The sequence below is a fragment of the Pelodiscus sinensis genome, chromosome 2 (assembly GCF_052426305.1).
Source record: "Pelodiscus sinensis isolate ZL-2025 chromosome 2, ASM5242630v1, whole genome shotgun sequence".
Lineage (NCBI taxonomy): Eukaryota > Metazoa > Chordata > Testudines > Trionychidae > Pelodiscus > Pelodiscus sinensis.
The window spans coordinates 10,226,489-10,252,365 of NC_143053.1; the positions used below are offsets into that span (position 1 = coordinate 10,226,489).

A 25,877-nucleotide genomic window follows, 5' to 3' on the forward strand; every position below is an offset into this window, starting at 1 on the left:
AGGAAACTGATGTCAAACTAAAGTTCCATCTCCTCTCACTAGTGACTTGCCAACAACATTGTCTTTGATAATATAATATAATATAATATAATATAATATAATATAATATAATATAATATAATATAATATAATATAATATAATTAATGGATATGATCTCCTATGAAACATTATTTTGTGAGTTGAAGAATCTGTCAAGTCTTTTTCTGTAGTAACTGATAACGATGAAACACAAAGGTCAGATTTGTAAAATTATCCAGCCTACCTCTGTGCTACTGCAGGGCTGTTGCCATAAATTTTTTAGGGTGATATAGGGGACATTTTTGTTTTCTAAATTTAATTTCTTTTAATCTTACAAAAACAAAACATTTTTAGTAATTTAATATCAGGCATTGTAAGGATTATATTCTGTTTCACACAGCTGCAAGCTGATTGTTTTCCATTTTTGTTCCTGAAAAGAACTGAGGTTATCAAAATGCTTTTTACTTCTGAGAGAAATTCATCCAGTTTTTCAGCATAAATACCTTGAATTCACACATATCTCCCTTAACTAGCCCTTAGCTCTATCTGTGCATTGTGATTCTCATCTCAGCCTGCTCTCCCTGGCTTTCTTTACCTCCCATTTGTATTTCTTTGCTGCCTGCTTTCTTCTTCACTGCTGAGTATTTTATATTCTGTTTCTATTTATTCTGGATAAATCTAGATGAGCTGTTTGCTTTTCCATTCTCACACTTTATTATATTACTGAACAGCCATTGTCCCCTGTTTATTAGCTTTTGTCTCTGCTGTATAAACATGGCTGAATTGAAATAGCCTTTTGGGGAAACTAGTCTGCCAAATGAGTAAATACATGAATGAATCAGTTCTATAAAAGCCCTGTTGTCTGAAAAGATGAAAAAAGCTCTTATTTCCTGCTAACATCTGATCAGATCTATCCCCTTGTTATACAGTGAATGGGAGGAAGATATACATTTGGTGCCTCTTGATAAAGCAATATAGTTTAGTGTAGAAACTGGGAAATGGTCTGTTCTGTAGGCATCTCTGCTTCCAGGCCTACTTTGACCCAGTTTAATTATTACCAGTGTCACTAACATTAGCACTGCTCCAGAAAGCCGTCTTTTTATTTTATTCTATATCCATGACACACAAAAAAACTGTTCCTTCTTACGTTATGATTAAAATGTTTGTCCATGCCTTCTGTATCTATAATTCTGTCACAAGTACCTATATGGGCCTCATTTCATAGTATCTCAGTGCCTCAAAGTCATAAATATATTTATCCTCACAACATCCATTTGAAGTAGGGGAATACTATGTATCCCTATTTTATAGATGTATAACTGAGGGACAGAGACTCTAAGAGCAAGACTGTTAAAGGTGTGTAGGGGCTTAATGATGCAGATAGGTGTTTACTTGGATTTTCTAGTGTCTAGATCCTAATTCACATTAGTTTCAGTGAGATGAGAATCAGGCATCTAGGTGCTTTTGCATGTTCAGGCAGTTAAATAACTTTAAAGATCTGACCCTATATGAGTTACCCAAAGTCACACATGAAGTCTGCCAAAGCAGGAATTGAACTTATGTCTCAAGTCCATGTCTAGCCCCCTGGACATTCTTTCCTTTGCCTTCATTACTCCAGTCATAGAATATAGGGCAGGAAGGGATCTCAAGAAGTCATCAAGTCAAGCCCCTGTGCTATGGAGGGACCATGTTAACCTAGATCATCCCTCACCGATGTTTGTCCAACCTGTTTTTAAAAACCTCTAATGATGAGGATTGGGAGCCTTTTCCAGAGCTTAACTATTCTTTTAGTTAGAAAGTTTTTTCCCCAATATCTAACCTAAGTGTCCCCTACCTTTGGAGGACACTATATTACAGCTCTTCACATATTTGAATACTATCATCAGGTCATTTTTCCCTCCTCATCCCCATCCTCTTATCACAAGACTAAATATGCCCAGGGTTTTAATCTTTTTTTTATAGGTCAGGTTATCTAACCCTTTGATCATGTCTGTTGCTGCTCTCTGGACTCTTACCAGTTTGTCCATATCTTCCCTAAAGTGCAGTACCCAGACTTAGACAAAATACACTAGTTGAGGCCTCACACTGCAGTGCTAAATACAGTGGCACAATTACCTCCTCTCTCTTATATATAACACTCCAGTTAATACATGTCGTAGTGCTAATAGCCTTTATCACAATTGCAACATACTGTTGACTTGTATTCAATTTGTGATCCACTATAATGCCCCAAATTCTGTTCAGCAGTACTGCCAACCTCTTTCCCCATTTTGTTCATTTGATTTTTCCTTTCTAAGTAATTACTGTGCACTTAACTGTACTGAATTTTATCTTGTTGAATTCAAGCCTATTTTCAATTTGTCAATACCAGCTGGAGCACTGTGTCCAATTCTGGTCTCCACAGTTTAAGAAGGATGTGGACAAATTTGGAAGACTCCAAAGGAGAGCAAATAATGATGAGGTTTAAAAAACCTGATATACGAGGAAAGGCTTTAAAACCATGGACATGTTTAGTCTTGAGAAAAGAAGGCTGAGGGATGATCAGATAAGTCTTCCAATATGTTATGTGCTGATCAATTGTTCTCCATGTCTGCCAGCGTTAGGACAAGAAGTAATAGGTTCAACTGTTGCAAGGGAGAGTTAGATACCAAGAAAAGCTTTCTAGTTATAAGGATAGTTAAGCTATACAATAGGTTTCTGTCAGCCGACGGTCAGGGCAGTGTGTGTGTGTATGCTTCCGAGAAAAGGTTTAACGTCCGTGTCTTTACTGCTAGGACCGGGGTCCCATCGCAGAAGGTGGCCAGCAGGCCAACAGACGCCCTGTTATATAGGAAGAGCTTATTACACTTTAGATTTTAGCTGCTAGACACAAAGTTCCTTCGCAGTGGGCAGCCTAGGAAAGGCTGAAAAGGTGCTTCAACGGATCTTGTCACCTGGGAGTGACACAGATCCAAACGCCTAAGCTTTCCTTATGTCTGTCTCTTTATGACCGGCTGAAGTTCTTTTAATTTGTGCTTGGTTCTGTTACAGCAACTGGAGGAGTCAGGTTAAAGCTTAAACAGTTACAGGTTTATTAAAAGACTTATAAAAGCATATGGTTACAATGGCTATTGCTCTATTTCTTAAATGCTAGCATATATATATATATATATAGGTCTTAAAAATGATCATAGGAAAAAGGTAAAGATAGAAAATAGAAATAATGGTACTAAGTGACAGCTTAATCTTTAAAGAGCTCTAACACTATGTATATATACTTAAGCAAAGGACCACATCCAGGTACAATTTTTACCCCTTTCTGTGCCTCTCGACTCCAGCGTGTCAGGCCAGGGCCGGTCTCTATTCCTAGGAAAGACGAATACGAGGTGGGCGTCCCCTTGGAACCTCGGGAGATCAAACACCTAACCCGACCAGCAGATAGATGGTAGATTGACACTCAGAGAAAATGTGCTGCTGGACCCATCTATATACCCCTGGGGGCTCGTATTTTCTTTCTTATCTAAGATGCCGAATTGTACTGGTCCGTTTTGTGGCGCCAGTTCTTACAAGCAAGTTTCAAGTTAATTTACACTTGCAAGAGAGATAACTAAATTGTGAGTACTAGACATTTTTTTACTGGGCGAGAGATTCCTCCCCCCGCGGATGGATGTGTGTTCGTATCAATATGGGTTTGAGTCAAGGGCACTCCTTGGCAGCCTCTTGGTCAGCAATTGGAGTATCTCTGTTTACAGCCATTCACGGTCACAGCAGCCTGGGCCTTCTGCTCTGTGTGCCCTGTATGCTCCAGGCAAGCAAAAATGGATGTTACAAGGGGGTTCCAATGGAAGTCATGGAGCCCCCATCATTGCAAGCTTTTAAAATCAAGTTGGATGAACACCTGTCTAGATTTACTTGGTTCTGCCACAGCATATTGGACTGAATTTGATGACTTTCCAAGGTTCCCTCTACACCTATGTTTCTATGATTCTGTAATTTGAAGTCTATTGTAAGACTGCAAATGTGGCCCTACTGGGTCAGACCAGTGGTCCATCTAGCACAGTAGCCTATTTTCCGTCAGTAACCTAAGCCTGATGCTTCAGAGGGAATGACCATTTATCAAGTGATCTGTCCCCTGTTATCCAGTCCCAGCTCCTGGCAGTAAGATAATTAGGGACACCCAGGTCATGGGGTTGCACCCCTGACCATCTTGGCTAACAGCCCCTGATAGGCCTCTGCTCCATGAATTTATTTAATTATTTTTTTAACCCAGTTCATTTTGGCCTTCACTATGAGTTCCACCACAGGTTGACTGTGCATTGTGTGAAGAAGTAGGGCCATATGTTTCTGTTTTAAACGTGCAGCCTTTTTATTTTCTTTCCTTTCCCTCCCCCTATTGGTGGGCCGGGGATAATCAATTAAATTATTACCCCAGGGCTCAAAAGGACCCAGCGCTCCTGATATCCACTACTGTGACAACCAGAGCCTCGGGCCCTTTAAATTGCCATGGGAGCACCACATGCCACTCCAAGTGGCTCTCAGGGCTGCCTGGGGACTGAGGAGGCTGCGGTGTAGTGCGCTCCAGGCACCCCTGTGGACTAGCTGCCCTCTTACCCCTCCTATTCTATCCAGACCCCACTCTTTTCAGGTTCGCAGAGCTGGCTGTCGGTCTTCCTACTGACCCCTACTTCTTGTGTTAAGAGAAGGGATAAATAACATTTGGTTCCAGAGGAGCTTTGTCAGAATCAAACCCTTTCTGTGGAATGCTTCGGTTTCAATAAATTGGTAAATTTCAGTGAAAAAAACTCAGTGGAATTTCTCCAACAAGCTCTAACTTCAACATACTTGCTGGTGGGAATAGAGGGAGATAGCAGGTGAACTGATCTAATGTAATACTGTAGAAAAGTCTGGATGTTGTGCTTCCCAACGCCTTTCATGCTTTGTGCATTGTGTTTAAGTTAATCGTTGCACTGAAATGAAAGAGGCAGCAAACCTATTTTAAAATAATATTTCTGCAGAATGTTTTATTTTTCTCCTGGAACTTTCTTTTTAAGGCTGAGTATTTTTTCCTCCAGCTTAACATTGTCACCTAATTAGTTATATGTTGTAACCTTAAGACACTTAAACAGGATTAGCCAAATAGTATCAGCCTATTTATTAATGTGTGTAATGAGCTGCTCATGGATCTTTCAAAGTAGGATTTAAACTTGTTATACTTAATAGGCTTTACCCTAAATATTAAATTTCTTCTTTTAGAGAAGCTGATTAGGAAGCCTGTTATAACAGCTTTGAGTGAAATCAACTAATTAAGTCACCATTTATGTTTCATTTTTTTCTTCCTGCATGTAAAATAGCTGCTTATCCATATAAATGACCACCCTACTTTTTATTAATTAGATCAGCATTATTTATACAGATTTTTGCTTCCATAGTGCGGATCATATTAATGCTCTTTGTAAAATAACAAGGAAAGCAAATCTTGTCTCTACTTGATTGCATCAGACACTTAGAGGTGTCCTCCCAAATGAGTTATTCTGTCCTTGTAAATGAAGAACATTGCATAAAAAGGTTTTATTAAAATTATGCTAATGATAGCGTAAAAAAAACCCACTCACAAGGTACACTACTTCCCTAAAGATATTCTTACTGTGAAAATTAGGATAATTCACATTTATATTCTGTTACAACAACAAAAAAGCCCGATTAAAGTAAAATCTCTGGTGAATAAAGTTGTTATTGCTTAGGCTTGGTTTGGTAAAAATTCTCAGGCCAATCTGAATGCATCTTTCTGGGGGGAAAGGTAAGGAGGAACAGTCGATCATCAAAAGAAGAGAAAACGGAGAGGTGTCTTTTCTCAATATTCCAAAGGGATCAGCCTGACATTAGAATGACAAATAATAATTGATCAAGTGTGGCTTTACAAAACAAGCAAACCAAAAATATTTAGTCTTTCTTCCAAGTTTGTTCTTTTTGTCTACAGGCAGTCCCCGGGTTACGTACAAGATAGGGACTGTAGGTTTGTTCTTAAGTTGAATCTGTATGTAAGTCGGAACTGGCGTCCAGATTCAGACACTGCTGAAACTGACCGCCAGTTCTGACTTACATACAGAATCAACTTAAGAACCCCAGGAGTCCCCAAGTCAGCTGCTGCTGAAACTGATCAGCAGCTGATTCCAGGAATCCTGTGGCAGAGCAACTCTGCCTGGGGCTTCCTGTAGTCAGCGCTGGTCAGTTTCAGCAGAAGCTGACTTGGGGACGCCTGGGGCAGAGCAGCTAGGGTGCTGCTGGGTTGCTCCAGTAGCGCCGCTCCTGGGTGCTACTGGACCAACCTAGCAGCACCCCATCTGCTCTGCCTCAGGCGTCCTGATTCAGCCGCTGCTGAAACTGACCAGCAGCGGCTGAATCAGGACCTGGGGCAGAGCAGCTGGGGTGCTGCCGGGTTGGTCCAGTAGTGCCCAGAGCGGGCACTGCAGGACCAATCGGCAGCGCCCCAGCTGCTCTGCCCCAGAGTCCAAAACAAAAGCCTGGTCTGCTGGGGGGGGGGGGGGGAGCACACTAGCTGCCCCCCCCCCCTCCCCAGCAGACCAGGGACACCGGGAGCAGAGCCTCTGAGGCTTTGCTCTGGCAAAGCCTCAGAGGCGAGGGACCCCGCCGCGGCTGCGGCTTCAGTCCGGGAGCCTGTGGTCTGCTGGGGACGGTCCCCAGCAGACCACAGGCACCCAGATTGAAGCGGCAGCAGCGGCGGTTCCCCGTGCCTCTGAGGCTTTGCTCTGGCAAAGCCTCAGAAGCGCGGGAACCCGCCTGGTGCCCCTGGTCTGCTGGAGACGGAGCAGCTTACGAACGGGGCGAGCCCCGTTCGTAAGTGCGGATCCGACATAAGTCGGATCCGCGTAAGTCGGGGACTGCCTGTATTTCTAGGGAGTTTTATCATTGAAACTAGTCCATTTAAGAGCCTATTTTAGAATCATAGAATCCTAGAGCTGGAAGAGACCTCAGGAAGTCATCAAGTCCAGCAGCCTGCCTAAAGCAAGAGCACCCCCAACTAAATCAACCGAGCCCGGGCTTTGTCAAGCCAAGACTTAAAAACCTCTAGGGATGGAGATTCCACCACCTCCGTAGGTAACCCATTCCAGTACTTCACCACCCTCCTAGTGAAATAGTTTTTCCTAATAGCCAACCTAGACCTCCCCCACTTTTTGGAACTATCTATTCAAGAGAAGTCTTGTGTCCTCCATTGGCTTATTCATGTGCATTTCTTTGTCCAGCTAGTTATCACAGGAGATAATTGGACTGTTGAGCCATACTGGAGCAGTTTCAATACTTGCATTATTTGTGATTCTAAAGAACTCTTTACAAGTAATAGTAGAGACCACCAGCTCAAATAAATGTATGCAGGAACCAGAACAAGGGCACCAAGAGAAACACCTCTGATACAGTAGCCTGTTGCTGGAGCAGTGACATAAAAATCATGTAAGAGTTCCAGTTGCCGGGAACCCCATTTGATAGGTGGAAGAGTGTTGAAAGGGGAGTTTTCCTCAGCTTAGTGTGAGAAGGAGAAACAACTATTGAGACAGGAGCAGTGTGTTTGAAATAACAGTAGATCAAAGTGCACTATGAAACTTCTAGTATGCAGAATCTGGGTCCATATGTCCAGTTAGTCTGCAGCAGGCTAGAGCATTGCACGTTCACACCCTGCTTTGCCGCACATTACCAAAGCATGCAGAGAAGCCCAGCAGTTTGCTGGATATTAGTGGTGACACTGTTAAAAGTATAGCTTGACTTTCAGATGTGTGGTAACACCACCTGTCATTTCCATGCAGCCGGTTGCAGAACATTAATTGATGATGATACTTCTAAGAATACTGATACAGAAACTTGTATGCGAGAATCTCAAAGCATTTTTCAACCTTTATTAACTGGTGTGGTGGGTCAGTATTACAATTTCATCAGTTTTTCATCAGAAATTAAGACTGAAAGAGATTGTAGGCCTGACTAGATGATTCTAATGGCCCTCTTCAGCTTTATAATTTATGAAATAAATTGCTCAGAAGAGTACAATGTGAATCAATCAAGTGTCACCTGAAGTCTAACCATAAGCAAACTCTGTGCCACCCATAGTTCCTTTGTCAGTTTCAACAAATCTTTGGTCAACTATAATTAAAAAAGGAGGGTAGTATAATCCAGTGAGTAGATCCTGGAACTGGAAGCAGGAGACCTGCCTTACCCATTCTAGCACTGACTTTCTGCCTAACATTGGGAAGGTGATTTAATTTCCCATCTGTAAAATGAATGGAATGATGCTTTGCTACTTGCCACTGTGGAATGATTTGAGGTCTTTGGATGACAAAGCACTCTATAATTAGCTAGTATTATTTGTCATAATAATACTACATATTTTGTAGTGCCCTGTCCAGAATAAATAAGGATTACCACATGTTTTGCATTATTGTTTTCCTGTATTTGTTGATACAATCAAGTGCTCTAGTTATATATAAAACAAAAATAGTGTTCTATTAAATATCAGAGGGGTAGCCGTGTTAGTCTGAATCTGCAAAAGCGACGAGGAGTCCTGTGCCACCTTATAGACTAACTGAAATGTAGGAGCAAAATGCAGGACAATGTAGCACTTTAAAGACTAACAAGATGGTTTATTAGATGATGAGCTTTCGTGGGCCAGACCCACTTCCTCAGATCAAATAGTGGAAGAAAGTAGTCACAACCATATATACCAAAGGATACAATTAAAAAAAATGAACAAATATGAAAAGGACAAATCACATTGCAGAACAGAAGGGGGATGCGGGGGGGTGGGAAGGGGGAGGAAGGAAGGTAAGTGTCTGTGAATTGCTGATATTAAAGGTAGGGAGAGTGGGATGTTTGTGAGTTAATGGTATTACAGGTGATAATTGGGGAAACTGTCTTGGTAATGGGTGAGAAAGTTCAAAGACTTGTTAAGTCCTTGTTGGCAAGTGTCGAATTTTAACATGAATGACAGTTCAGAGGATTCCCTTTCTAGTGCAGATGTAAAAGGTCTTTGTAGCAGAATGCAGGTGGCTAAGTCATTTAGAGAGTGTCCTTTCTGGTTAAAGTGGCAAGAAACTGTTTTCTCTTTGTGATCTTGTCTGATATCTGTTTTGTGGGCATTAATCCTTTGGCGAAGTGTCTGAGATGTTTGTCCAATGTACATAGCAGACGGACACTTTCGGCACATGATAGCATAGATTATATTTCTGGATGCGCAGGAATATGTGTTCTGAGCATAAGCTTTCGTGGGCAAAGACCCACTTCGTCAGATGCATCTGACGAAGTGGGTCTTTGCCCACGAAAGCTTATGCTCCTACACTTCAGTTAGTCTATAAGGTGCCACAGGACTCCTCGTCGCTTGTTCTATTAAAGTGCATCCAATATTATAACATTAAGCAATCTTACTCGATCCTGTCATAATTATAGGCATTTCTAGAGGTAAATATAGATTCTCCTAAATATTAAATGAAAAGAAAAAGAGAAAAAATAGAGATCTGATTCTATTTGTGTGTGCATAAAAGACTTAAGTGACACAACAAAGTAAAAACAGGTGCTATGAAGTTCACCTTCATTGTTAACGATTCACAGTATATATTTAGTAGCATCTTCTGTATCAAATCATACTAAAAACTGTTTTAAAGTATCTCACTGTCAACCAGTGCAGCTAAAAATAAATATTTTTATCTGAAAATATAGACTCAGACATGCCCCAACTCCCCCTCCCAGACCTTTTCTCCTTGTTTAAAGGGGGTGGAAAATATTAGTAGTTGTACAAGTGCTCCCTTTGAATTTGTGTTCATCTAGGCCAACTGTATAGGCTTTCAAAACAGGCACACTCCCACCCTCTGCCTCCCACAAACATACTCAGAGAAACTGTTCATTCTTCATAGGGAGGATATGAAAAGGGCCTCCTCTCTTTTTAAATGATACTAATAATGTATTATTAAATTCTTTTAGAGTAACACATGCAGCTGAGAATTTGATTACATCATGTTCCTGCATTCAGCTATTTATTATTTATTTGGAAGCATGGGGGGGCTTTGACTTATTAAATAAATTGTGTATAAAATAATCATAAAATCCTGTTCACAACAGGCTTTGGTATTTCCTAAATAACTACTACAGGCATTGGAGCTGACTGTAGTGTTTAATTTTGTAAAACCCTCTAGGACACAAGAGGAAGAATAATCAAATTACAAATGAGAAATGCTGGGTGATATTTTTTTTTTTAACAAAACTTGCATCCATTATAAATTTAGCCCCTAATTGCTAGAATTACTTGCTGGGAAGGAAAACAAACAGAAGGAAACCTAATAATTCATAACTTTAGGAGTCTGCATTTCCAGTTTAGCCCATGGCCTGCTCTGCCCGTTCTCATACAGGATTTAAAGGGGATAGAGTTTTGTATTTCTCCGGAGAAAATGTTCAGATTGTGTGTGCAGGAAGAGGGAGGTGTCACAGATGAGGTCTCTGTAGGTCTTTTTCTTCTCAGTAGTCTTGCTTCCCCACCATGGTTTGACACTTCAAAGACCCTGCCCAACGCTTCCAACTCCGTATGTTTCTCAGACAGTTTCAATGGTCCAACTTCTGCTATTCCATACTATAAATCAGTGCTCGGAAGTTCCTTCTTTCTGGGACTGAGGATAATGATTTTCAGACTGGGTGCATGTACAAGCCTCCATTTCTGAATACTCTGTACATTTATTCTTCTGTGTGGTCAGTAGTTCCATCCTCTGTAAATATCCTACCTGTCTATCACTAGGAAGACAGGAATTGTTACCAGGGGAAGATGAGGTCCATGGATATTACACTCATGGTTAGCTGTGAGTCTCTAGTACTGAAGGTGTTAACATTGAGGATCAGAACATCACTGAACAATCTCCCTGCCCATGGTTGGTAAACTGCAGTGTATGAGAATGGTCTACAGGAAATTAGTCGTTTTAGGCACAAACTAGGTTTTTTTCCATCAAAACAAAACAAAAATCAACTCCGCCCTTCTGTGCACTAACCCTTGCTGAATTACTACATTAACTAACTGTGTGTTCCTCCAAAACTCTGCCTTGTAACTGAGTGGCATCCGATTGTCGGGGAGAACAGCGCAGTCAGAGATTCCATATATCTGCTGCTAGCAGTTGAAAGACACAGAAATCTATCGGATATGGGTAGTAGTGGTAGTGGTGATGGTTATGATAAAATGTAAAGATCACAGCTTGACTTTCAAATCTTTGAGTGGGACCATTGAACTGGCATTTCAGCGCAGTCACTTTTATAACTGAAGTCGTAATACATAAAATCTCTCATCCAAGGACCTCAAAGCACTTTACAAGCTTAATTTTAACCTGCAAGGTAGCCCGGGTTCCAAATGGAAAACTAAGGCTGTGTCTACACAGAAAAATTGACATTCTTTGTGGACACTGTTCCAGATAAAAATCACTTAATTCCAGAAAAATTACTGTGCTTTGTGAGCAGAGTAATTATTCTGAAATTATGTACCTTTCAGAGTTCCCCATAAGCTGTGCTTGTGTGGCCACTTAAGAGAGATTCAAATGCAGCCCAGCTAATTATCAGAGCACCCACAGATAGTTTTTTTGTTTCTATTGGTGGTGCACATTCATACATGCCTTAGTGCACATACAAATGTATTCTACCGAGGCATGGAAAAGATTAGAGGGACCATTCGTGCCTTTTATTCTGGAATAGTGGCCGTCTGGGGAGATATTTCAGTTCATCTGTGTATAGTCAATATCCTCATGTAGACAAGGTCTAAATCACAGAGAGGTTGCAGATCAGATTAGATAATCATAGTGAGTCCCTCCTGGCCTTAAAATATATGAATAAAGTCACAGAGAAGAAGACATGTGAGGAGACACATTTTCCCCTCATGCTACAGCTATTTTGTGCTGATTCTTATTTAAAAAAAAAACCACTTAAGGGGAAAATCATCTTTGGAGGGCACTTATGCTGAAAGCGCAGCCTTAGGCACCGTCTCAGAACGAATGAGCACTGATACTTGCACATTCTTCAGATGAAAGTCATTGGACAAACTGCTGCCTCTGCTTCCATAAGCTATGAAAGGCCAATTCTCCTTCATTAAAATCAACCACTGCTTGGGATCAGGGCAGTGTTTTTTCTTGCTTCCCTGTCATCAGTAGTCAGGCTTATACTTCAGTTTTACAAATGTATAATACTTTTTCTCTTCACATACAGCAAAAGCCATTAGCATCACCACGTTTAAATCTTCAGCATTATAGCCATCCGACAGATGGAGAACAGAGAAAGTGCTCTTTTCCTGACCTGTCCGCATTTGCTACCACAGTGCTTTATCATCAGCGCTTCATTTTGCAAAGGCCTTCCTCAAGACATAGTAGCAACTAATGTATTTTTAGAAAACAGCCAGATTGCCCAGTCAGTCAGAGCTATAAAAAGGAGCCATCAGAGGAGATACAAACTTGTCAGCATTGTCAAAGGTCATTAGTTTCATCTCTGCAGCTTTGCATAAAATAGAAAGAGGTTAAAAGAAACGTGTGCATGTTACATAGGATGTAGCTAACACAACTAGGCTTTACTATTATCTCTGCCCTACCACAGAGGGAGCACCTTTCCCAGAAAAACCTTGAAAAATTCCTCCTATTTCTCAGATTCCCCAAAACTCTCCTGCTTTCTCTCATCCAATGAAGCCAATGCTCTGTAAAATAATCTCCTCCCCAACACAATATCTTTCCCCTGGTCCTCGCTTGCTGCCCATCAACTGCCATTGGGGTCTTTTTTTTGACGTGACTTGTTTTTTGCTCCGCTCCCTTCTCATGCTCTCAAGTATGTGAGGTAGGTCTAGCCCCACTGTTGTTGGACTGATACTAGTCTGATTTTGTGGTCAGAGTCCCATCAGTCCTCAGGCATACTGCTGGGGGGGTGGTTTGTGCTGGAAGAGATGGGCCTGTCTCAGAGGTAGATCACTATTTTGTGGGGCTCTGGGCCAGAGCAAGTGTCCCCCCATGCACCTTCCACTTGCACTCCCATCCCCACCCCAGCCCTGCACTTGTGGCAGGATGCGTGTTGGGGTGCAGGGTTACCCATTTGTCTGAGGCACCCCAATTGGCCGGGACCCCTGGGCACAGGGCTTGTTGATCCAGTGGATAATCTGCCACTGGCCTGTCTTCACTATCCATTTCATTATCTCGACCACTTTTAGAATTGAAAATGATGATGATCGATATTATTAAGATGGTGACTCTTCTATTTGTAATATATGTTATAACTGCATTTTAGTGCTGAGCTAGAGTATTGTATTCACAGTCCAGGAAAGTGAAGACTTCTATCCATGAAACAATACAATAAGGTCTGGGGAATGGCAAGCTTCCTTTCACTGCTCTGCCAATGAGCATCCTTCCCAGCCTGAGCTATCACCCCTAGTGAGACAATAATTTAGCTTTCAAGCAGCATCAGTAATATTAGTAATCTTTGCTCCTTTCTGATGTTCTTCTCTTTGGAAGGACATAGTTTTTACTGTAATAAAGAGTGGAAGAACATTCCCTGCATGAGCAGACCTACGAAGAGGTGAGAAAGGAGTGAAAAGCTGGTAGTAGTCAGTAGTGCTATGCACACAGAATATAATTTGTTGAAGAAACCTCTATATTAGGGGTAATTGAGTGGTCCTACAATACTTAATGGCTACGTCTAGAGTGGCATGATTTTCCGCAAATGCTTTTAACGGAAAAGTTTTCCGTTAAAAGCATATGCGGAAAAGAGCGTCTAGATTGGCACGGATGCTTTTCCGCAAAAGCACTTTCTGCGGAAAAGCGTCCGTGCGAATCTAGATGTGCTTTTGCGCAAAACAAATCTGAGCTGTCTATACTGGCCCTTTTGCGCAAAAGCTTTGCGCAAAAGGACTTTTGCCCGAACGGGAGCAGCATAGTATTTCCGTAAGAAGCACTGATTTCAGACAGTAGGAAGTCAGTGTTCTTGCGGAAATTCAAGTGGCCAGTGTAGACAGCTGGCAAGTTTTTCCGCAAAAGCATGTGCTTTTGCGGAAAAACTTGCCAGTCTAGACACAGCCAATGTGAATAATTTTTACTCGGGTTGTTCCATTCTAGTGATCATGTTTGTCTAGCATTATTATTATATTGCTGCAGTGAGTACAACCTGGGGCCACATTGTAGTAGGCTCTGTACCAAAACATAGCAAAAATGTCCCTGTCCCACACAGTTTACAATTTAATATGAAATAAAAGATAACACCTGGATCCACATACAGAAACTGATGGCAGTTAGGTAACAGTGAGTCAGTTCTGAGAGTCAGTTCTGAACTTGTAATGCACTTAAGAAATGTTTATTAGCTGCCTACCATTGATTTTGGGTGCCAAGTGACCTCTGTGAAACTACTTCCATGAATAAAGATTACTCTCATGAGTAAAAGTTTGCAGGATTGTGTTGCTTTAGTTTAGGAAAGATCGAAAATTGGAGCTAAAATACAAATTAAATTTAGATAAAGACTCCAACTGTCCATTAGATGGCAGATGGTACTATGCAGTTTTAGAAAAAATCTCTTCCATATCTGTGAAGAATGTAATGGGATGTTGTTAAAGCAAAATTTGTCAAGGTTAGAGGAGACAAAATGTTATGATCTAGCTGCCTATGCAGTAAGAAAGCAGTCTGCCTGAAACACAGCACATCACTAGAGACATAAAGTCATCTTCCTTATAAACCTACAATCCTGAATCTACAAGTTCCTCAACATCAACAAACCCTGCTACCATACACAGCCCCATTGATTTCATCCCAACTCTGTACATAACAGGGTTCATATGAAGTACAGTGCATAGTACAGGTTGAACCTCTCTAGTATGGTACTCTCTGGTCCCTGGTCCCTGGTCCAGCATGGTTTTAGTTAGCTGGATGTCTGCTTATCATGGGTGTGGCCAAGTTTCCCATGGTCCCATACAGTTTTACAGCCACCAGTCCTGTTTCTCAGTGCTCTGTGCTGCTATTTAGCTCTAATTTTACTCCTAAATGTCTTCTAAGAGCCCAATAAGCAGTGGAAGTGTTAGTAATGCTGCTAGACAATATTGATCTCCTGTGGTCCAGCAAATTCTCTAGTTTGGCACCGGTCATGTCCCGAGGGTGCTGGAACCTGTACTTTTTCTTTTCCTTTCACTTTTTAAATACTGGATTGTAGTATGCTGTAACAGAGGATGAGGGTTGTATTGGAAGATCACCATAGATGCTTATGCACCTCTTGTTAATTCCTTTCCAGTTTGATTTATTTCAATTAATGCAATAAAATTGAGGCTGAAGAGAAGGGACAGTTAGTACACATAAGAATTCTTCTTTCTTTAGAGATGCCCAAATTGGCCCCAATCAACTGACAGGTCTATTTGATTAAGGAATGATCTCCTTTAGGAAAGAGTAGGTTAATGTGTTTGGTAACAGCTTTTTTTTTTTAGATTCAGATTTCCCCTCAAGAGCATGTCTCATGAATTGTTGAGGAGTATTTGTATAGAATGCATATATATTTGATGGGAAGGAAAGCTAGGCTAAATCGCACATTCTGATTATTAAGAAAAATATGTAGCAGTTTTACGATAATCTTGCAGTGAACAGAAACTAGCTGTAATTGGACAAAAATCACTTGAGATTGTAAACAATCTGTAGCTCAAGTGCAGAACTGATTTTTTTATTAGTATTGTTCTACATTATTGAAAGTGTGTCCTGTATGGGGAAAATTTGTTTTCAGAAGGAATCTTTTGTGTGTTTTGGATACCTAATCTCATAAATCACTCCTCTGGTTTTCTGCTTCTCTACTTCCTACCTACCACCAGCAATAAGTTTCATTAACTGAGGCTTGTTTATATGAATTCCTCTCGGTGCTCCCCATTCTGTAAATTGCATTTTACTATGGCTTTCTCTGCCTTAAAATGAAGACAAAATAACTCTCAAAATAGATTTTAAAAAATGAGCTACTGAATTGTCCAATCTAAACAGTGTGTACTGTATTAATCTTTTCAGAGGCAATGCTTATTGCCTTTTGACTCTTTTCTGTTTGTACTCTAGCAGCAGCTATGCAGTATGCATCTTCTTTGACTGTTTTGTGGCCCATTTTCAGTGGTCAGAAAAAAAATAAATTTCTAAGAGTATGGATATCATGTCAAACAGTGGATTACAAATCAAGACTCCTGAGTTTGGTTTTCAGTTCTGCCACTTACTGCCTATGTGACTTTGGACAAGTAACTTAACTCTATCTCATTTTATCCATCTTTAACATGTGCTTATCAGTGGGGAATGTTCTTCAGTATAAACATAGCTCTTTGGATTTCTGAACTGATAATCTTGTTGATTTTTAAAGGAATAGTTTTCTCATTATTCCCTGACAGAAACAATGTTGTAGTTGGTTGGTTGGTCATTATTGTATTAACATTTTGAACGTGAATGTAGAAATACAAGGTTGGTAGCTCTGGAACCTGAAAACCTTTTATTATTCACAGAGCAGGTATAGTAGGATTATTCAGAATTCACTCACTTCATAAAATCTTACATATTTTATTGTATGAGTTGAAACTAGACTGGGTTCTGTATATTTAAAGTTTGGGGTCAAAATATGCTCTCATTTACATTTTTCCTGTTCTTGACATTGCACAGAGTGGCACTTGAAGCAAAATACAGGACTATGTAGCACTTTAAAAACTAACAAGATGGTTTATTAGATGATGAGCTTTCGTGGGCCAGACCCACTTCCTCAGATCAAATAGTGGAAGAAAATAGTCACAACCATTTCAGAGTGGCACTTGTAAGTGAAAGCTGAATTTAATTGGTAGGTTTTCCTGAAGCTCATAGAAAGAATTTCCCTGAATGCCCATTTGAGTGATAAGATACTCCTTCCAAAATCTATTTAGTTTTTTCAGCTCAATGCTTAACTGATGGAAGGTAAATATCGCTTCATACTAGCAACATGACCTCAAAGCTGCCAGGACCCTTGCTATTATTTGAGTAGCACATTAATGGCTTAAATACAATATGTTTCCCGAGCTTCAGGTTTAGAACAATGTTGGCATGTTGTTGTTTTTTGTTAAGAAAACACAAATTTGCTTACATGTTAGGTTACGCTTTTAATACCGTTAGAATTGTAACCTGAGTCTATAATTTTGACAGTCGTTTACAAAATCAAATAGGTACTGACAGCTTAGAGTTTTTAAATAACATCTGTCCTATAAAAAGGGTATAGTTTCCATGACAGCTTCAGAGTAAGGAAATAATTCAAGTGATCTACAAGCATTTAGCACCTTTTCCGTTGTGATCTCATTTTTATTTGTGTGTGATAGGATAGTTACAAAACAAGCTATTGACAGCACAGTGGTTTTTGGTTATGGAAAAGTTCTGTAGATAAGGATGGACATTTTTCCATCTACTTGTTACTAGGACATACTTGCAGATGTACTCCTAAGGAATAAACAGATTGAAAGATCTCGTGACAATAGGAACTATTGAAGTGCTATTTCTTTCTCTCTCTTGATTATTCCCGAGTAATAATTAAAGAGGAGAGGTGTGCAAACAGGTTTTGCAAATCCACTGTTTACTGAGACCCATATATTTTATGAAGAGCCTAAGAGGTTCACAGAAAAGCTATCTTGAAGCTCAAATAGTCCCACTAGTGTTCCAGGAAACACAAATTTTTCTAATATGGAAGCCGGAATGCCTCTTAAACCATGAAGTAAAGGTAATTTAAACACTTGTGGTAAAATATTATTGTGTAATATCTGTGTAATATATGTCTACAATGCAAGTGAAAGAGTAATTGCAGACAGCTAGGCCTACTAATCTAGCTAGAATGATTAATAGCAGTTTAGACATTGTAACAGAGACTTGAACCCATCCTATCCTCCTGGGTATGTAACGAGTGTCCTTGGCGGGTTTGGTCTCAAGCAGCAAACCTATGCTGGACCCCGTGCCATGATGTCTCCCCTACTGTTGCTACTTGTGCTAGTTAAAACTTGCATGAGTGGACCTACACATACTACAAGCACCGCATCATTTTTTTAATAATTTTGACAGACACTATCGATATTTTTTTTCTGTTTTTATCAATTTAAATGTTTGCAGTTGAAGGAAATTGTGAGGAGGTGTTCAGACAACGGGCATGCTGACAATAATTATCTTGAGATTTAAAAAATTAAAGGTTTGTATCTGTTAAGACAAATTAAGAGGCAAGGCAAGAACAGGGTGTGTGTGTGAGGTGTTATCTTTTGTTGGACCAACTACTATTAGTGAGAGTGACAAGCTTTCGAGCCTCACTGTTAGCCAGAAAACTAGTGATCTCAAACTAAGCTGGCTTTCAGGCCTGTCCCCAAACCCACATCTATCATTGGGAGTTATTAGGACTTTCCCAAGGACTAGGACAGATAGTAGAGGTGAACTAACCAGGATTTATTAAACAACAAACAAGGTAAGTATAACTATATAGGACCGCACACAGGAAATAGAATAAAACTGGCTTGACTGTGACTTAAAGTGAGTACCAGGTAAGAACCCAGGTGACTGGAAGAAGAATGTCACAGGGACAATACCATGTCTTCCCGCTTGGGACCCTCATGGCAGCGCCTGGATGCTAGATTCTGGACTCGGTCTCAGTCGTCTGGAACAGCAGCAGGATCGGAACAGCAGGTACCTTCCTCAGCTGGATCTGTTCGGCCTAAAAACCTCTTTTTCCCTGCGCTGTTTTGGGTGCAAGTGTGTCCTAGCCAAAGAGGAGTGATGATGAATATCACTCCTTGCATGCGAGTGTACCTCCTACAACCCCAATATCTAATATGTGTGGACCCTGGCATACCCATCTGAATGACTGCTGCACTCTGCCACTCAGATGGGCAGCCCCGGGGAAAGCCAGAGGCAGCCCTTAAGTAACCTGCTGTTACTGGGCAGACTATGATCACATTTCTGATGGATTTCCTGCCAAAACACAGAAAAGGCAGGAAAAGGAAGAAGAAGAAGGGTGGCCAAAATGGAGTCCCTGTTGTTGTTTAGGCTCTCAAAATAGCACACGTGCTCAAGATGGCGTTTTAGGCCCAACATAGCGTTTTAGAGAATTTTAACCCTACAACATGGTGTCTTTTGTGGCTCAAAAGCTAGTCTCTCCCATGAGCAGAAGTAGGTCCAATAAAAGATATTACTTCTCCCATCTTCTTTCTCTGATATCCTGGGAATAACATGGCTACAACTGCACTGCAAGTTACAAATTCTCATCATCGTATTTCAAATACACAAAGGCTAGGTCTACACTGCAGGGTTTTTGCGCAAGAAGTCTTTTGCGGAAGAGTTCTTGCGCAAAAACCTCTTGTGCAAAAGTGCGTCCATACTTCAGAGTGCATCACTTTTGCACAAGAGAGCATCCACACTGCATGAATGCTCTTGCGCAAGAAAGCTCTGATATCCATTCACAGAATGGCCATCAGAGCACCTGTGGTTTTTCAGATAGGCTCTTTTTGCAGAAGAAACCCCTGTGGAAACTCCACACATGCCTTTTTGGGCAAGAGCTGTAGCGCAAAAAGGAGTTATGTCTCATAGAAAGAGTTATACCTACACTGCAAAAAGCTCTCTGTTCTGTCGATTGACTGTAGATTTTCTTGTGCAAAAACTCACTTGAGGTGTGGACGCTCCACAGGTTTTTGTGCAAAAACCTTGTAGTTTAGATGTAGCCAAAGTAAATAGCCTTGAATCAAACTCCAATAAGTTCTCAAGCAGAATTTTTCTTTCTTTGCCAATCTGTAAATTTTGATTACTATCGATAGAAATATTTTTACATCAGTTTGTGGAAGTATGAGAAAAAGGATTTTTATTGACATTTTCCAGTATCAATCTAATATGTCCAAGACCATCAAATGAAATTTACTCTACAGTGGTACTAGCACAAGGCTCTGTTTAGCATTAAAATCACTTGACACCAAAAGCCCTTTGGAGTTAAAAAATGTCATTGTGCAAATCTGAAACATCTGCAAGATTCCTTCTTTCTTGTGGGTAAAAGATACTGAATGGCTTTACGTCACAGGGTTTGTGTAGATAATCATCTTCGTTTTAATTAATATGTGTTTGTGATTCCCCGAGCTTTGCTTTCAGTTTGTTTTTGAGTTGTGCATAATCATAAAGTGAAGCTCAGTCAAAACAACTGAGTTTCTCTTGATTCCACATCCAAACCATACAATGCTGCTGATGTCACAGAATTTCAAACTAAAAAAGCCAGCTCAGTTTGCTTCAAAATATTTGACATTCATTCAGATGGTCAGGGAACCTTTCAACAATTTGATCTGAGTTACAGGTTTATATCTCTAGTTACCAGGTTTTCAAATTATTCATTGAAAATAACTTCTGGTTAATTTTAGGGTGTTTCTCAAAAATATATTCTAAGATACACTCACCCAACTTAATAGATGGCTAGTAGTACTTCAGCTATTTAGTTAGCGATTTTTTTCCCTATGACCGAACAGATAAATTAGTGGCAAATAGATTTTTTTTTTTCATTTTTCACCCAGGTCCTTTTAGGAGCTACAGGTAGCTCTACCAGTATCTCATGTCTGTTTTCAAACAAACCCATGAGCTAGCTATTGGCACTTTTCACTGTCCCAGTGAGTTGCTTAGGAGTTAAGGCTGGAAGTGGTAGTGTCCAGAGAAATGGAAACATGAAGTTGAAAATAAAACTTTGTCAGATGGGTGTTCTGGTGGAATGGACGGTAAGAAACAGAATGTTTTCCAGTAAAAATGTCCTTGTGAATCCAGCCTACTCATAGCAATTTTTTCACTGAACATCTAAGAGCATGACCAAGAGAGAGAGACAACATTTTAACAGAAGTAGTGCATTAGCTGAGCCCTCTCCTATGCTGCTTGAAAAGGAATATGGTTGTATAGGGCCTGCTGAAAACTGCATCACCACGCTGAAAATAGGTTTTTTAAGGTTTAATGCCTTTAGAGTGCCATTCGTGCCAGTGGAGAGGAACCACGCTGTCAGGGATCGGGAGGCATAAGGGCCTCTTCTTGGAAGGCTCTTGCCTGTTGAGTATTGCTGGGCATAAGGTTAGAATCATGGCTCGTTTCCCATGAGAGGGTTCAGGAGAAAAAATTACTTCCAAGTAGCGATGTTAAATTTAGATTAATTAACTAATTGAATTGTCTATGGGATTTCCATTGACTATTTGATTAGTCTGTAAGGGCACCTCCACCTTTGAACTATAGCATGAGCCCTGCTGGGCTCTTGTACATTTCAAAAGGAAGCTTGGCAGGGAGTGTGGGGTCAGCAGGGGAGTCCCCCATGCTCCCTACGGCGTCTCAGCTTTTCAAATATACAAGAGCCCAGTAGGGCTCTTGCTACAGTTCAAAGGCAGAGGCACCCTTATAGACTAATCAAAGAATAAAGGAAGCCATGCAGGGAGTGCAGGACCAGCATGGGACTCTTGTGCATTTCAAAAGAAGAATCGCAGCAGAAGTGGTATGAGCGGAGACTGCTTCAGTCTTCGCTCATGCTGTTTCCTAGTGTGCTTCTACCTCCCTTGCCCCCCCAATGGTAATGGTGTGTGTGGGGGGGGACCTGCTGGCTCCCCCCAGCACTGGCTCCTGCTTCCCCACCCTTGCTGCCTCTCTTTGATAGAGGCAGCAATGGGGAGTGTGTGTGGGGGGAGTAACTAGTCTCATTACTAGTCAACTATCCCATAAGCTTATGCTTATCGGGTAATCGACTAGTTGCTTACATCCCTACTTCCAAGCTTCCTGTTCCTAAGTATCCATTTCTTTAGTGCAAAGACCCAGCAGATCAGAGGTGCCAAAAAAGTATTCAAAATTTCCTCTAATAAAGGCACAAATGCCTACTTGTTGTGAAGCCGTTTCTGATAAGAAGACACCATTTGAATGTTAGAGCCAGACTTTTCTCTTTTAAAATTCCCTTTAAATATTTAAAGTTTTTAAAGATAATGTTTATAAGTTTTTTTCAGAAAATGGCTGATTGCGAAAGGGAAACACTGAAACTAGCTGTGTGCAGTAATGTCAAATGTAAAAAATATAGTGTTTTTTCCTCTATCAAAGATAGTAATTTTTCGTGGCCCCTTGTAACAGTAGTCATTACAACATTTTCAGACGAATGTGATTTTCAAGTAGGTGGCATCACTGTAAAGGTGAGAAATTGAGAATGACTTTAAGTTGGAAACTAAGTGAAGGTCCTTGCTACAGGGAGAGTGAGAAAGGAATCAATAATGAATCCACTGAAAAAATGCTGTTGCTGATTTCACCATATTGCAGATGTCCAAGATCAGTGCGTTTTTCATTGGTACATTTGAAAGCATCCAGTTTTAGTATCTGATTAAAGTCTCTCTTACTGAATTCTGGAATCCCTAAATAAACATAAAGTTTCCTTTTAAAGTATTGGTCATTTGTTCTTTTAAAATAATATATAATATAACGGTGTTTCCCCCTTGGCAATGTCAGAAAGCGCTCTACAAATATCCTTGACCTTTGGAAATGAAAGTAAGAGATCCTTTTCTGAAGTTTATCTATCCTCAAAGTATTTATTGAAGCAGAAGTGCCTCCATTTTGGAGTGTTTTGCTCTTTGCGAGTTTCCCTTTCCCCATTTCACAAGATATTAAAAATACCTCCTCCAGGGCAGCCAGCAAAATGTAGCAGCTGTAAGGCCAGCCAAAGAGCAAGCCGTTTGCCTTTGGAGAATTTATTTTACAGGAAATCCAGAGAAGAAATTTTGCTTCCTAAAATTTCATCTCAATTATAAAAGGACTATTAAGTTTTTCCATGCAGTGCTGACTATTACTCTTATTTTCAGGATTCACTTATTAATATTGTGGGTATGTGTTGGGGCCAGGATCACTTCAGATACAAGTTATGCCTACTGCCTCTGATTTTGGGAAATGCCCGAAGGACGCATGAAATTGCAAGCCCAATAGCAAGGATTTTTAATGAATCTGTAAACTCAGGGTTATATCCTATGACTGGAGAATTGCTAATATAGTTACTGTTTTTATTTAAGGGGAAAAGACCTGTTTTGACATCAATTGTATGCAAGATCTTGGAACACATTTTGAAAGAGACAGTAGTAGTAATGACATAGAAGTTAACAGTAATTGGGATAAACTAAAACATGGTTTTACGAAAGGTAATTCATGCCAGATCAACTCAATCTCCTTCTTTGAGAAGATAACTAATTTTTTAGACAAAGGAAATGAAGTAGATGTGTTTTGCCTGGGCATTTGATACAGTTCCACATGGGAAGTTTAGTTAAATTGGAGAAAAATGGAGATTAATATGAGAATTGAAAAGTGGATAGGGGATTGGTTAAAGGGGAGATTAAAACAGGTCCTACTGAAAGGTGAATTGTCAGGCTGGAGGGAGGTTACTAGTGAAATTCTGCAGGGATTACTTTTGAGACCAATCATATTTATAACTTTTATTGCTGACATTGGCACAGAAAGTTGGAACTGTGCTAATAAAATTTGTGTGTGACACAAAGTTGGGAGATACTATCAATGTGGAATCAGACTAGACTATCATACAAGAGCTTCTGAATAACCTTTTAAACGGAAATAATAGAAATGGGATTAAATGAAATTTACAAAGTAATGTATTTACAAACTAACTATGAATGTTTGCTATAAGCTAGAGATGTATCAAGTTGAAGCAGGAGAGGCAACAGCCTCTGTGGGCCTCAGGCAAGATGAGGGGTGGCCGGCTCCGCACCCCTTGTAGGGAAAGGGCCTTCGGTGGAAGGGGCGGGGCCAGGTGACCAGCCCCCAATGCTACCCAGACCGTGGTGCACCCTCTTCCCCAAGACCTCAGAGCTGCAGTGGATAAGGTATCTGCCTTTGGAGCCAGAGGTTGAGGATTCAAGCCCTGCCCTCAACCAACATGGACGTGGCACCCTTAGAACCAAGGAAGGATAATGGGGGTCCAGAATGTAGGGAGGTTGGGTGGCTCACCCAGTGGATAAGGTATCTGCCTCCAGAGCAAGAGGTTAAGGGCTTGAGCCCCCCATCCAACGTAAGGTCATCCACCAGCGTGGCAATGGATGGACCTGGCATCCTTGGGGGTGGGTCCTGGAGAGGCTGAGGGGATAGGGCATTTGCCTGGAGCACACAGAGTGGTGGGTTCCAGTCCCAACCCTGGGAGCAGCAAGACTGCCAACACTGGTTGCCCCATTAAAGGAGCTGGCTCCAGGATGGGGAAGGCATGGCACCCCGCCTCCCTAGGCAACCCTAATAGCTGCCTGGAACACTCTGTTTGACACTCTGGCAGCGATTTAAAGGGGCTGGTGCTCCCAGTTTCTGCTGTGACGGCAGCAACTAGCGGCCCTAGACCTCCTTGCTCCCCTCCCCCATCAGTGTATCGTGGAAGTGACAGAGGAGAAGAAAGAACTGGATGTATTGGTTGATTGTACAGTGGCTATGAGCCACCAGTGTGATACAGTTATGAGGAAGGCTAACATAGTCACAGCTTGCATCAGGGCAGGTATTTCTAGTACTGTGTTATAATATACAACACAGCATAATTATACAGGACACTGGTGGGACCTCGTCTGGAATTCTGTATGCAGTTCTGAGCCCTGTGTTCAAGAAATCTCAATTCAAACTGGAAAAGGTTCAGAGAAGGGCTGCTGGGATGATGATTTGGGGAATGGAAAACATGCCTTATGGGAGGAGACTCACAGCTTGGCTTGTTTAGCCTAATGAAAAGAAAGCTATGGGGAGATTTGAGTGCTCTTTATAAGTACATCAGAGGGATAAATAGCAGGGAGGCAGAGAAGTTATTTAAGTTAGGTGCTAATGTGGATACACAAAAATGACTATAAATTGGCCATCAATAAGTTTAGGCTTGAAATAAGGTGAAGATTTCTAACCATCACAGGAGAGAAGTTCTGGAACAGTCTGCCAAGGGTAGCATTGGGTGCAAAAACCAAACAAACCCAAAACCTTACTGCCTTCAAGGCAGCTTGATAAGTTAATGGAGGGGAAGGTATGATGAGGAGCAGCCTATAAAGGCCTGGAACCGATCTGTGACTGCAATGGCCAGTGATGGGACGTTGGATGGGAAGGGCTCTCAGTTACTACAGAGAATGTTTTCTGAATTGTGCGTCCTGACACATGCTGAAGGTGTAACTGATATGCTATATTTGGGGCCAGGAAAACTGGCAGAGATCCTGGGAGTTTCTCCTCTGCAGCATGGGGCACTGGGCACTTGCAGATTTAAACTAGTGTAAATGGTGTATTCTCTATAACTTGAAGTATTTAAACCATTTGAAGGTTTCATTAGTTCAGAATAGATGAGGGGCCTGTTACAGGAGTGGGTGGGTGAGGATCTTTGGCCTGCAATGTGCAGGTGGTCATACCAGACTATCAAGATGATCTCTTCTGACCTTAAAGTCTGAGACCTATTTTAGCTCTTGGGGAAATTAATAGGCTTCTATTTTTTAAAAGGTCATTACTTTTTATAGCTTTGATGTAAACTGTCCTGTCTGATCATGTTGGTAAGTGGATGCATCCTCCTAACTCTGAAATAGAAGACTGTCAACAGGAACTTATATGAGTAACAAAGTCCAGTTGATACTGCTAAGATTAATGATGACTGGTTTACTTCTGAAAATCCCGTTCCTTTATTAACTAACAACCATTCCTGATGGGGTTGTAATCGCCCAGTTTAGAAGAAAACCATCACATTTCTTGGCTAGTAATATATTAAAGAAAGTACCATTTTTTTTTTAGTTTATCTAACAATATAGGACAACTGACTGGAAATGTTGTTTTAGTGCCAGTTGTGTAGGACTGCATGCCACTGTCTTCAATCTCAAAAGTTTTAATAGCCACTGAATATACTGTTGTTCTCTTCTTTG

General features: G+C 40.8%; 1 protein-coding gene across 1 annotated transcript in view; it reads left to right on the forward strand.

Moving 5' to 3' along the window:
• Positions 1-25,877, forward strand: part of TRAPPC9 (trafficking protein particle complex subunit 9) — a 655,570-nt gene that overhangs the window by 532,287 nt on the left and 97,406 nt on the right. The gene's annotated exons all lie outside the window — the stretch shown is intronic.